General features: G+C 39.7%; 1 long non-coding RNA gene across 1 annotated transcript in view; it reads left to right on the forward strand.

Moving 5' to 3' along the window:
• Window positions 1–33: 33 nt before the first annotated feature.
• Window positions 34–14,435, forward strand: part of LOC113479526 — a 32,534-nt gene continuing 18,132 nt past the window's right edge. Inside the window, exons 1-2 of the long non-coding RNA XR_003398298.1 lie at window positions 34–275; window positions 6,214–6,347. This is a non-coding gene — a long non-coding RNA (uncharacterized LOC113479526). The remainder of the gene's footprint in view (window positions 276–6,213; window positions 6,348–14,435) is intronic.

Consider the following 14,435-nt stretch of genomic DNA (forward strand, 5'->3'; position numbering starts at 1 on the left):
GGCCCGCGGCCGTGTGGCGGCGGTGGGGCCGTGTTTCGGGAGGGTGAGCGGGCCGCGGGTGGGTTGTCAGAGTGTGTTTGAAAGACGAAGCGCATCAGCATTATTGAAGTTCAGACTGATCTTCAAGTTGATGGTTCATAACTTGCATTGCGGTCCCCCTGGGGATGACGTCAGGAGTAGGCCCTGGGCGTCTGCCCGTCACCTGAGGGGGACTCTGCTCCGGCCAACCCCACCTCTGAAGGAAAAGGCTAAAATCAAGACTCCTGTTTAAGCAGGTAGTGTTGGAAATGGCAGGGTGTATGGTGCAACAAAGCATATTTCACCCTAGTACTGAGTTTTTTTCCATGGGGAAAAAAAAAAAATGCCATTTTCTAAAGATAGGCAATTGTCTCTTGCTGGGGAGGTTGGTATCAATACTGTCACAATACTGTCACCTCCCAAGATGACATATATCTGGGCACTGAACCTTGAGTGCTTTTGAGTGTTCATTGATTTCACAAGTTACATAGTACATACCCTTAGAGGTGACTGGATTTTAGCAGTGCTGTCTTCTACCACAGGAAAAGTAGAAATTAAGTAAAAAAATAATTTTAAAATGCTCTACTTCAGACTTATTGGGACCTTATTTTTAGGAACAGTTACTATCTGAGAGGAAATTCTGGAAATGAATCTGCTTTTCCAGGTTTCTTTTAACTTCTTCACAGGTGGCTCTTGCTTCCCCCCCATGCAGATGAAAGTATGATTTCCTTCCTGGGATATAAAAGAGGATCTAAGAAAACTGGCTGTGGGCAAGGGAAGTCACCCATGGGGGGAAGTCAAGTACAAGACACCTGGAAACATGCATTGATTTTTGCAGTTATCAACTGTGAAAATGAAAACATCAGTAGTTTTATTGACATGGATACATACAAACAAATGCAGTGAGTGCTGCACTGAAGGAGAGCTGTGGAGCGTCTCTCTGCTGTCCACACCTAGCCAAGGACAGAGAACTGCACCCGCACTTTCATTCATGGGATGCGTAGGGATGGCATTTGGTTACCAACTGTTTCTCCAAAGAAGAAAAAAGGGGGTTGGGTTAGGGTCACAATCCCACTAACCCACCACCCGAAGCATCCAGCAGAGCTCAAGGGGTGGAGAAAGCTGGAGGTGGTACGGCCTCTTCTAGGCCTGTGGTGAATCTCATTTGCCATCTGTCATCCCATGGCTTGGCTTTGTTCAGCAGCGGAGGAGCTCCTCATTCCTCACTGTGCTGAGCAATTGTTACCTCTCACCCCTGTCAGCTCTACAGAAACAAAGTGCTGCTGGAGTGAACCATTTTTATTCCCCATGTATAATTAATTGTCAATTAAACTCAAGGAGCGGGGCCACCTATCGTCCACTTATAGTTGGAAACTGGTCGATGTAAGTCCAACTCCCTTGACTCCCTACATGTATTGACTCCTATGCCCACTGTGAAAAAATCCTAAATGCTTTTGCCATCTGGAGCACGTTTTCCAATGACATTTGCCAATTTCATATAATCCATGGTTTCAGTTTGAGGTTACAAAATTGTTCTCACAGATTGCTGAATGGAGACCTGCATATATGTGGAGTCTGGCATTTAATGACAAGGACCATGTTGTGTCTCTCTTGGATCTTTGAGCAGTCAGCCCTTAGAAATTAACGATTGCCTGTTCAAGGTGGAAGATTTTTGCACAAATTTCATGTGTATTTGTCAGCCATCCTGCTCCTGCCAAGGAGTTTACCTGGGCTTGCTTGTCCTTGGAATACACTTCTACAGAGATGTCTTGGTGAGCTGTTTCTATACCTCAATGTGAGTGCATGTAGTTATTACTTGGGATGCTTTGAAGAAAATATACTTCCATGGTGGGCATGGCTAAGATAACCCAGAAAAATTCCTTCTAGTGGAAGGATTGCCACTAATGCTCAAATAGCAGGAGTCAGAATTTGCCAGTTCAAAATCAGTTTTTAGCACAAGCCAAGGTAAGATAAAAATGAGCGGAAGTTCTTTACATGCTCAGCTCCCTGCATCCCCATCCCTCTGTCAAAAGTTTATTAAGACAGAGGTGGAGGGAAATGCAAGAAAACCGTGTTTAATCTACTTATCCCAAGATTAACTCCAAAGGGCTTCTCTTTTCTATCTCTGCATTTAGTTGACAGACTGTAGATGCTTACCTAATCCATGCAAACTATGCTGATGCTTCACTAAGCCCTCTGCGGATCTTTAGTCTCTTGTGTGGCAGGAATGTCCTTTTCAAGCTCAGCTGGGCCATGTTCAGCTCTGGGGCCTTGTTCAAATTGTGAACCTCATTACCCATGTAGTTGTGTAACTTGCTAATCATGCTCTATGCAATCACAGAACTGGCGGCTGTTGCCTGCAGCACAATACCTGCTTTTGTTTTGAGACTTAGGTAATGAGGATAAAAGCTTTGGAGTGCTGTCTTTGAGGGATGGCCTGACATTAAGAAAAGGGTGCTTCTGTGTGGGGCTTGAGGTTTCTGAAATGAAAAATCACTGAATGCAAAATAAGGAAACCAGGCTCTGCCTGCATGGGTCAGGGGATAGCCTGAGGGGCACATCTGTAGTACATGTAAATTTTTGAGCACGAACCTAAGGCTGAGCTCCAGTTCAAACTTGCTGATTGCTTATATTACCAGTCTACATACAGATGGTCCTGCAGTGAGATTTGGGATGTCCTTTTGTCATCAGAGATGGGATTTGGAGATAGCATGAGTTTAGGTTACTGGTGTGGATAGCGTGAAAACCAGGTTGCTTGAGGAACAGGTAGTTCAGGGGTCAGTGATTCAGATGTATTGGTCTCCAGCTCACTGCCTCATAGGTGCAGATGAACAGCTGGTAAGGATGGCAGTACTGGGTCAGACCAAAGGTCCGTTGAGCCTGATGGCTTCACTCTATCAGTGGCCAATCATAGATGCTTACACAAGAGTAGAAAGACAGGGCAAATATACAGAGATGCTTTTCTGATAAAGTCTCCTGACCTCTGATGACCTGAAGGTGGTATTTTAGACTTAAACATACAAGAAACTTATGCAGGAGAAGAGGGCAGAACTTCATGGAGGATGTAGCAGGATCTGCTGCCATGCAACAGAACAAGCTAACCTGCAGCAGAGAAGGTGGGACTCTATGAATCAGAAAGCAAAGCAAAGAGTTGTAAGAGAGTTAAAACTTATCGGGACGCCATAATAGAAAACCACTTCTGAAGAGATGCCTACATTTTTAGGGTTTTCCCCAAAGAAAAAGAAAAGATTTGTTTTTGAACTCTGAACTAAAGTTATTCTTATTATAAACTATTTTCTGTTCTCTTTTTCCTGTGCTTTTCTTCCTTAGACTTTAAATATTTTGGCTGAAGATCTGGAGCACCTGTGCCAAAAGGGACAGCAATCACCAGCGCTTATCTAGAGACTGAGTGGTTAGGTGGCAGAGTCTGAGGATTCTACACAGAGCATCCACATGTGGAGAACATTGTTCAGAGCCTGACTAGGGGCACTTTACAGATTCTATTTAGACCCAGGGAAGTTTAGGAACACCCAGGTCCAGTGTTCAACAAAAAACTTGAGTTTTTGGCTAGGGAGAGCGCTAGAGAAGGGTGGCTTGACAGAAAACTTTGTGTTTCAGAAGCTGATCAGCATGTGTTTGAAAAAACAAAATGCATGTTAAAAATGCAGAGAATTCAGCAGTATTTTAACTCTGTTCCAGTTAAGTAATTTCTAGATATTTTATGGTATGTGTGTGGTTTTTGACATAGAAATTGGTTTGCATTGATCTTTTTCATCACTATTGAAAGGCTTGAGGCTGATATATCCCGAAGTCATGCTTTCTTAAATGAAAACACATAAATTTTATTTTAAAAAACTAATAATAACACCTATTTCATTGCACCTACTTTTCTTCAGATACGGAGCAAGCACACTCCACTTCGTCGACTACATACTCTTGTACCTAAGAGTTGTCAATTATGTTACGCTATGAAAGGCACAGCACTTAGGGGGCTGTCAATCAAGTCTGCTGTGAGAGAGATTTCAAGAATCATAATTTCCATCAAATATAAAAATAAAATTTACATTACAACATCAAATACAGAGGTATCATATTTCATTTTATAGTGAAAGTGGTTTGGATCAAGCACACAATTAGTAAAGGTCAATCAAAAATAGCCACAGATCTTTGCTTGTGCCCCCTGTTTTGTTCCTTCCTACAGCTTTCCTTCTCCATGAAAGAAGGTGTTACCCAGCTCTTCACTGTGCTTTGGATTACAGCCTTGCATCTGTTTCATCTTTTCTTCACAGTCCGAGGGATGTTGGTTGAGGGCTTTTTTCCACAGCTTATGGGTATCGTTGAGCACTGCAAGGCATTTTGGGGAGCATTCTTTTCTGCAGCATTATGTTCTAGCTCTGCCATAATTTATGTGTTTGAGTAGCCCCCATTGAATTTACAAACAGTTGTCAGAAAGAAAGAGAACTTGTATGGATGTAATTTGAAGGCATCTGAAGATAGTTTTATTCCACATGGATGCCAGAGTCAGCCCAAAGAGATCCAAATGCAGTGTCTGGGCCTATTTTTAGTTGGCAAGTGCTTTTAGACTATGTAATGTGTCTTTGTCATTTGTCTACCATACGCTTTGCCTCCATATGTTTATCACTCTTGCTATTGCTGATTCAGTATTTCAGTAATAGAATCATTTGGAGCTGTTCTTTAGACTAGGGTTTGCATCAGACTTTTTTGTCTCTGTATAATTAGACTAATGTCATTACTGATCCTAGCAGCAACTTTGAGTCAGAGCTGACATTATATCCGGAAGCTGTGCCTTTACTCCTAAATAAAAGAGGCCTAAGGACTGGCCTAGAGACAAAGTGACCTTGGCTGAGCTACATCAGCACCAATTAGGGCCACTTTCCCTGTACAGCAGAGCTGCTTGGAACAGCCCAAAATAGAACCAGAAATGCAAATAATTTCACCCATCTGTAGACACAGAGCAGTAGTAGTTTTATCTCTTCATCACACAGAAGGAAATTTATTGCTATTCCCATTACTGAACCTGTTCAGGTTTATAAACTTTTCATTATTGATTTTTCTAAGTACTGGAAACATACATATATTCAGAATAAATAGAAGAAAACAGGTTTTCAAATTGTATATGCTTCCCAAGATTCATTTATAGTTAGGGGGTAGACACTGTAAGTCCTGTCTACCTCACCAGATAACCAGAAAATACATCTCAGAGTGTGCCCTCCTGAGACAGCACAAGGGATTTGCCAATGTACAGTTTATGGATGCTGTTGGAGGTTGTGAACTCCATCTGTATCTTTGTCAGACAGCAAGCTCTATTTTGGTTTTAAGGCTGGGATGCACCTTCCTGTGGCCTCATGTCTTTCCTGCTGGATTGCAATTCATGCAGGGTACATGGTGGTCAACGACCAAGTGCTACCCCAGGGAATGCTGTGATCCCAGACACTAAGTTACTCCTGCCGAGGAGATCAGGTTATTGAGAATGTGATCACCTTGGCCACAAACTAGTCTGGCAGGAGACTGCATTTGCATTCACCTACTGAAAGCTGGATGGGAGATGAAAAGTTCTAGAATAAAAGTGGTCTTCTTGGTGTCTTTGGAGCTCAGGAAATGGCAGATTCAGCATCATGCTTCTTGGAGATGCTTTAAAGAGGACAAAGTGGTTACTCAGAATTAAATTTCTTCTCCCCTCAAAAGGAAAATGATGACCAAAATACCAGCTAATTCAGAGCTAGAAAGGAAGCTTTAAACTCTATATTAACAAGCTTTGGACCAGTCTCTGAAGTAATGAAGCACTAGAAAGTATGACTTAAAAGATTTCAGGTTTTAAAACAGCCATAGCAGCAGAAGCTTCTGAATCATCAGGACTTCCACAGAAAATCTAAAGAAATACATACGATGCATCTTTTGCAGAAATAACAAGGAAAGTGAATGGTAAACTAGATCTGGATTAAGCAAAAGAAACCCCACCAAGTACTGCAGTTACTTTCTGACCATTATATTAAAATAATAAATAACCTGTAGATTTCTGCTTTATAGAAACTAGCAATTCCTGTTTCTGTATTGAATCTATGTCAAGGCTATAAAGTGTCCAGCAGAACCAAGTATCTAACATAATACAGATGTTTTCCCCAGATGTTCTGAGAGAAGAACTGATTATCCTTTTTGGCTTCTCTCTTATTGCAGCAATGAGGCGTTACCTGCCAGTACCTGCAGGCTCAGTCAGCATGACACCTGGAGAAGACCTCTTCCTTGTTGTGCTGCACAAGTAGTAGAGCTTAGTGCACAATAATCCTGTGTGGGTATGGTTGGAGGGGGATGTAAGTACGGGAAGCTTCTTTAGCATTCAAACATCAGTGCAAGAGCTAACCGGAATGCAGAAGTAGGACTCTGCTCTCTGACAGCTAGGCTGGCACCTGGAATATAGTTTTGCCTCCAAGCGTTTTATGCTAGCTTGGAGAACCTGTCAGCCATTGAATGCTTTGGGCCAAGTTCCAACTGCAGGGAATAATCCTAAGGAGAAGACTAGGAAGCACTATTGAACGCTTTCTCTTTTCAACCATCTGACCTCTGCTTTGACATCTCTTGCTCTGCCATCTTCAACCATTACAAAAAGCACTTAAGAGGGCAAATGATGCAGTCTGGAGCTAATTCATGAAATAGCACACATAATTAAGGTTATTATAAGTATCAGTAAAAACTGCTTGAATCATCACCTCCTTACATGTGAGAATCTAGTACTGCATGTCAGCCTAAATCTGAACATCTGCAGCGAGCAACTGTATTTCTCATATTATGATAGTTCTGTTTCAAAATAGGAGGCAAAACAGGGGAGAGAAATTACGCAGATTTCAGGGGGAAAAAGAGAAGGAATCTCCAACTTCTGCAAGCGTAGTCACAAGCTGACTGATTTACTTACTGATGACATAAGTCATGTGTCATTTATAATGTGCTGCCACAATCCAGTTGAACATGGTTGGCTGGCAGCAAATTATCCTGAACCTTGCAGAGGTAAGTAGGCTCTAGCTTATTTTAAAGGATGCCAGACATTTTGTCTCTTTGGCCAAGCCTTCTCAGTCATTTATAAAGTTACATGGAAAGGTCAATCTGAACTTGGATATACAATATGATTAAAACAGATCGCATTAAATTATATCAGTTTACTTAAATAAAAGCAAAGCAAAGTGAAAGAGCTCGTGAAATATATCTTGTGAGAGAACTTCACTGTACCCTGGAATGTGAGTGCTAGTTTTCCACTGTTCTGGCTACATTAGGAAAAGAGAATCAAACAGGAGTTTCATTAAGAGTTTCTGATTCAATCTACAGGTTCTGAGCAAATGCAGAAAGGAGCATAATTTTTTTTTTTTTTAATGCAAGGAATATTCAGAAAAAAACTTTTTTATAATCGAGTTGTCAGGGAAAATGTGATAGTATTCAAAATTAAAAACTACAGTCTCAAACACAAAAAATAAAAGGAGAGAGAAGTCAACTACCTGTAGCTCTTTTGTGGGATCAATAGGTGAGACCCTTCTTCTCTTTGCTTCTCTTCTATATTTCTGTGTGACTCTCCTAGCAGCAGTCTTTACATTCCAATAAATCTAGCATGGAACCAGAACTTGAAGGCAAGTCCAACTTACTTGTCCATAACAGATGAAATCATATGGTATTTTACTCTTTCATATCCTGCACAGACAGCTTGATACCTTACTGATCCTGCCTATACAGGCTTGACAGCTGATTTGCCTCAGTCTCTAGAAAGTGACATGATCTTGTGGCTGCTGGATCATATCCTGTCTAGATAGCTTTTATATATTCATTTTCCTTGGATTTTCATTCTGCTAAAATAAGAGAACAAAAGATCACCATGTGTTAGCAGTTCTTGGACCAGTAACCATTAAGAGCAGGACTTCCACTACAGGCAAATGTCATTGCCTGCATGAGGACTAAACAGTAGAGGACTAAACAGTAGAATGATTAAGAAAGGTTACTTTGTTTTTTAAAAGTGTTTTCCTGGCAAACTGCCAGCGTTGTCACTCTTCAGGTGAAAAATGTTGCTTTTAGATGCATTTGTCATAAAGGGTCTGATTCTGAAAATGCTCAAACAAATGAGTAATTTTACTCCTGTGAATAATATTTAAAGAGTTCTTCAATGGTTAAGCATTCGGTTATTGTTCTGCATTAGAAGTTCTTTCTCTTGACATCTGAGTAAGTAAAGGATTGAGAGATGCAGCTGGCAGAGATATTCCTTACATGCCTGAATCTATCCTTTTCCCACCACTTTTCTTGATAGGGCTATTATTCTTGTCTTGATATGGACATTTTCCCTCCTATCTTGTCAAGGCTATTCCTTCATCTTGGCCTGATAATGATATCTCTTACTCAAGCTGATAGGGTGTTTTAAGGAATACAGATGGGTACTTTGCTTATAAATAAGGAACCTTTCAGATGAGGGGTTTGTCTCAGTGCCATTTCATCCAATGAACAATGCAATGAAGAACATGAAATTAAATGAGGAATTACTTGGCAAAGTACACCCAGGATGGTGCTCAGGTCACTTTTTATATACCTCATTGGAGCCTGCAAACAGTTGGCCCCACAATGAAGACCAGGCTCAGAAAAACAAAATTTGTTTTGCCTTTTTCTGTTTTAAATTTTCTGCAAATGATACATAGTTTAATTGTTACTTTAAATTGTTTATTTAGGTTTATTGAAAGAGGTTTTTACACTTTACCAGCATATGATAATCAAGCATGTTCTAATTATTTTGAGAATGTTTGCAAACACACATTGTTTTCAGATTTTTTCTCAGATCAGTGCAAATATTTGATGTAAAAATTAGAATTGTTTGAAATTCTTAAGAGAAAGCAGATTTTCATCTTCACTTGTTCACACTGGAAATTAGATGATAAATATTTTGCTTCTTCACTCCAGTAGCCGAACAAATCTGGTCAAATGCATCAACTTAATCTGAGTGAGTCTTCTTTTTTCAAATTTTAGAGGACCCTCATGAATTCTCAAACCTTCCTTGCAATTTGCAGTAAATCTCTCAGTTAAGGTTTAGTTCTAGATGATGGTAATGTATGTGTTTTAGCTGTTAGAATACACATAACAGCTTGTCACTATCACTGAGTAATGGCACTGCTGTTACTGGTAGTGAATATGATCCAGAAAAATGTAAAATTTAGGAATCTTCAGAAGTTAAATTTAAGGTCAGTGAAGCAAATTAATGGAAATGTGGAGTGGAAGATTATAACAAAATTGAACATAAATAGTGGTACATTTTTTGAACCTGAAGTGTCTGAATTGTGAACAGAAACTGAAAAACAGTTATCTCCTCTGGGAAAAACAGATACCATCAATGAAGGTGGAGAATAATTGACTGAATATATTTACAAAAATGGGGGGATTCTGTTCTCTTGAAATTGATTTTAGAACGGACCCAAGGCCAGGACTGTGCTGCCATAGTTCTTTAAAGAGCTTCTTACCCGGTGAACAAAACTGTTGCCATTAATGGCACACTTTTCAATGCCATTCACCCCAACAACGTATTTCAAAATCAGGTCGTAAGCATTTCCAGGATCAATTCACAGATTTTTTTCAGGTCAGGAACTTTCAATTTGTGGTAAAAGATGGCAGCTCTGCCATCCTCTGGAGCTCTGGAGATCAGATTTTCCCCCCCTACAACTGATGCCTGCCTGGCCAGCAGAGAGTCATCAGGTTCCTTGTCAAGGTGGAGAGCACACTAATGCTTAAATGTTAAGTCCTAGCTACCTTTTGTGGGTGTTGGCCCATAAATAGTTGATTTACACTTTGAAGATATGTATATGCAGCTTGCAGCCTCTTTGAAACCTGCTAGAGATGTCTGAACAAGCTGACCCAAAAGAGGAGCTGTAAAAGGGAGTGGGCAGGGAAGTATCTTCTTACTACTTAAAAATATGCTCATTACACCAACATATATGGTGTTCATTTATGCTAACACAAGTAAGATCATATCCATAAATCAAAGACAAGAAGAAAAAGACTCATTAATATTCTCTCTTTTGTACCTATTCTGTGCTTGCTTTATAATTTGTAGCAGATGGAAGCCAAATGTTTTCAAAGAATCAAAACCAATTTTATAAGATGGTTCATCTTCTCTAAATAACTTCTCCTTAGACTGCCAGTTATACTTAAGATTTTAACCTATAAAAACATTACTCTTGCAATATGTTAATGTTCCACATTCTTGAACTTTCCTCCACATTCTATGTCTGAAGATCCTTCCTTTTAATGCCACTCTCTCATTGTTTTACTTGGCTTTGGACAAATCTAGAAACCTTTGTGCCACAGCAATACTCTCACTCTCTGATAACAAGCTGTTATGATCCTATTTGTGGTAGATTTTCTTGATTTAGATCAAAAGATGTTTTTAAAATTTACTTTATTGCAATGGCATACATAGTGCATTATGAGTAATTCTAACACAAGCCAATAAAGATGTCTGTCTTTTTTCTTAGTTAAGATTTAAAGAATTTCTAAGTCAATACTTTAAAAATGAAGATATGGAAATAAAAGAAACAGAATTGAGTGAAGTAGAACAGAGAAGAACGTTGACAAAATAGTCTTTCTCTTAAGTGATAATTCCAAATATGCATTTAGGAGTAAAAATAAACAGATGATGGTGATGGGACAGAAGCCTATGGCGGAAAGGAAGTGTCCAAAACACCTAAATAACGAAGTCTGAGAATAAAACCTCTTATTCATAAATGCACAGAAACAATTTCTTCAATATGTCCTTAGGCTGCTTAGCCAGAGCTTCAAAGCATCTAATATCAAAAGTACAAAATACTGGTGAATTATATTTCATTAAAAATTGCAATCCAATGTTTCAAATGTCAAGATTATCTTAAAATTTCCAACAATGATCTACTGTAATCTTTCCTCAAGTAAATACTCAGAAAAACGTTTGAAGAAAACTCAGGAGAATAAGTATATTCAGAAAATGGATTTCTTGAAGTTTACCAAGTAAGCTACCACCTAGAATCTGCAGAGAAACTGTTCTTTCTTGGAAAGCATCTAGTACATTACTATTGCTGGTATGTAAGTACCATCGTAACAGAGGTCGCTCCTACCTCTTAAAAATAAATGAGAAAAAAGTTAGACAAGTTGAATGAATGTATCTATAGACTTTTGTTTGAGAAGTTTTTATACATGACAGCCCTGAAAGAAAAGCTCACAAACTAACCTGTTATGATGATTTCAGGAATTTCATTGGGTTTTTTTCTAAAAATTGAGCATACAGTTTTTGAATGATTATCATAATGGAAGAATGGTTTATAGCAAGTGCTTCTGAAGCAAACAAATGCTTTCTCTTCCTTTGGTAACAGAGAAGAATGGCTAGTGTTTGTGTAATTCCATGTCAGAAGTCCAAAAAGTGTGCAAAGCTAGGAAGTAGATAATGCTACTATTAAGTTGTGCAGGAAGACACATCATGTGTACTTTTCACCTCACATTTTATGATGCCAAAAGTTAAATTCATAATATAAAATTTGCAGAAGCTGAACTATATGATAATCATGATAATTGGGGATATTTCTCTCCAGGGAGTGAGTTCTAATAGTTAAGGACTGACTTGATATTAAAATAAAAATCACCCTATGCATTAATTAATTAAATAAAAGGAATCCAGGAGGTTTATTACATGGTAGTAAGGCACATGACTTGTACTTTTTATGGGCCACAGTATATATTTATTAACAACCATATCTGTGTTTACTGGAAGTTAAGACTGCAGCAGGACATACCCTTTCATCTGAAAATTACAGCTGTGGAAATGAACACCTAAGTGGGAAGATGCATAATCCTTTCCATTTTCATATTGCCTATAAGAGCAGCAATCCCATGCTCCGTGGTGCTTCCATTTGTATTTCTGGTAGCCATCAAAAGCAATACTTACCTCACTTTCATCAACAGACATAACTCAGGCTAAAAGCAGCACACACGGTCATGTGTCGCTCTTCAGAGGCATGTCAGAGAGTGCCCTGGAGTTCTGAGGGTGAGTGAAGTGGTCTGGCTCATCATCTACCCTCTCAGTGTCTCCAGATCTAGTCCTGAATTTCTGCAGAGGCTGAGTATGTCTTCAGTTGGCAGGCACTTAGGCTACGTTTGGTGATAGGTGGAGGCATCCTGGGGCCCTGTTCTGGCACTGAGGCCAACTGTCACGAAGTGGCTTGCAACTATATTAATAAAGCTCTTACCTTTCAGCAAAGGGCAGCTACATCCAAACCACATGCTGGTAGCGGTGCCAGGGCTGTACTAATTCTTGAACTATGCTTGGCAAGATCCTATTTGGCACAGACCAAAGCTGTGCCTGGAACTATTGTAACAGTGTAAATTTACAGCATAAGCTGATGGACTTCTCCTGCCCAGGAACTTTGCCTAACACTTTAATTTATTAGTATATGGCCCTAGAGACTGGATCAGTAACAGTCACAAGAATCTCTTGCATCACTGAAGCCAGTAGCAGCTGCTGGAACAGCGTAGCAGGTCTCCAGTGGGCCCTTCTGTCAGGATTGCATGCAGTGTATCTAGGCACCATGGCATAATGACATTCCTTCATCCTCAGCATGCAGCCAAACTTTCAGTTGCCTGCTGCTCTGCTAGAGAATGGGTACTGGCAGAACCAAACCCAAGTGCAGTCCTGTGGTCTGCATGGCAAAGAGTGGTGCTTCCTTCTCTAGTTTCCTCAGGCACTCTTCTTTCCTTTCCTCATCCCAGTCCAGACCTTTCCTACTTCTGCATGCTTCTGTCCTATCCTCTGCTAAAGTAGACATAGGCCAAGGAGTGTGATCTTCTATGCCCTAACTTCAGGCATATTTAGGAGAAAACCTCTCTGACTCTGATTCTTTGATCATGTGACACCGAGGTCATTGCCTCTGCTGGGAGATGTTCTCATGCTGCAGGCTGGGTGGCCCAGGCTTAGAAGGGACTGGCTGCCTCCCTTGAGGTGCAGAGATGGTTAACACTAGGTGACCCGTGGGGAGCTGGGTGGCAGCACAGACTTCCAGAGCTCATCCTATTCAGATGAGATCTGAGTTATTTTCTCAGGATACAGCTACTAGACACTTTGGCTCTTGGACTCAACCCTTTCATCAGTATATTTAAATAGAATATTATCAATTTAGAGTTAGATAATTAGCTTAATCTCTTTCTCCTCAGGAACTAATAGTGTTTTGATCAGTGCTGAGCCACCTTAGGTAGCAGGTCAGAGAGGTTTCCTCATGACCTTTGGCCTGAGGACGTTGCTAGAGTTTTTAGGTTCTGGAGGTATTAGGTGATGTTTAGAGTTAAAAAGGGGCATCCTCAGAGCCTTGTTGTCAGGCCTGGTAGAACAACTAGCTTCTGAAATCTTTAAGGACAGACTCAAACAAAAAAAAGCCTGTATAAACTAATCGATACAGGGAACACTTTCCAAGCTCAGGGAAATTCCTCTAAAATTGAACCGCTGCCAGACTCCTCCTTTTTAAAGGAGAGTCTTCTAGCACAAGTCCCTTTGCTTATTTTGGTTGATGCAGTGTTACATGATGCAAGCAGTTTCAAGGCTGAGGAAGTTGATTTGATGTTCATAAACTGACACTGGAAAAGAAGACCCAAGTGTTTTTATTCTGAAATTATGTTCTTAACTGACTCATCAAAGTTATTTTTGTTATATATTAGGTTAGAGGAATATGATGATTGCATAGTGATAAAACCTGTTTCTCCTAGGCAGCCTACCCATGATATTTGTTTGTTGTCTTTGTAAGTACATTCTATTAATGGCATATATTTTTACTATGTAGATGATGCAATGTTAGAAGCCACTTTCCACACAGTTTATTCTGAGATTGTATGCCATAACATTGCTTATACTGATATGAATATTACTTGAGCTTACAGTGGCAGAGAGATAGCTATCTCAACAGGATAGTAAAACAGCTGATTACTTCCTAAAGCACCTCTTTAAATCAGGAATCCTCCCAATAAAATGCCTTTTAAAAATCCTTTTAATATTAGAGCATACAACAATTAATCACCTTCAAAAACTGTAGGTACAGCAATAAAAGGAGGAAAACGTCCTTCCTCTTTCCACTGGTACTTCATCCTTGTTTAAAGTGAAGCTTTGGTTTAGTATTTTTAAATGTCTTCATTTAATAATGAATTCAAGGAGATTTTTTTTTCCAAAATTGAGAAGAAAACAAGGATGCTGAAAGCTTCCTCTCAGTCTAGACTGCAATTTTTTGTGTATGGAGGCAAAATGTTTGATGTCATTCCTGAATAATGTTGAACAATGTTTTATCCATCAGCATTATCCAAATACAAGCAAAGGGCAACTCCATATTTCAGTGACCTGACTGGTCCCTTTGGTGGATGGCCAGCTCCACTTAGCTGCA

Source organism: Athene cunicularia (assembly GCF_003259725.1).
Source record: "Athene cunicularia isolate RWA chromosome 1 unlocalized genomic scaffold, athCun1 chr1_part1, whole genome shotgun sequence".
Lineage (NCBI taxonomy): Eukaryota > Metazoa > Chordata > Aves > Strigiformes > Strigidae > Athene > Athene cunicularia.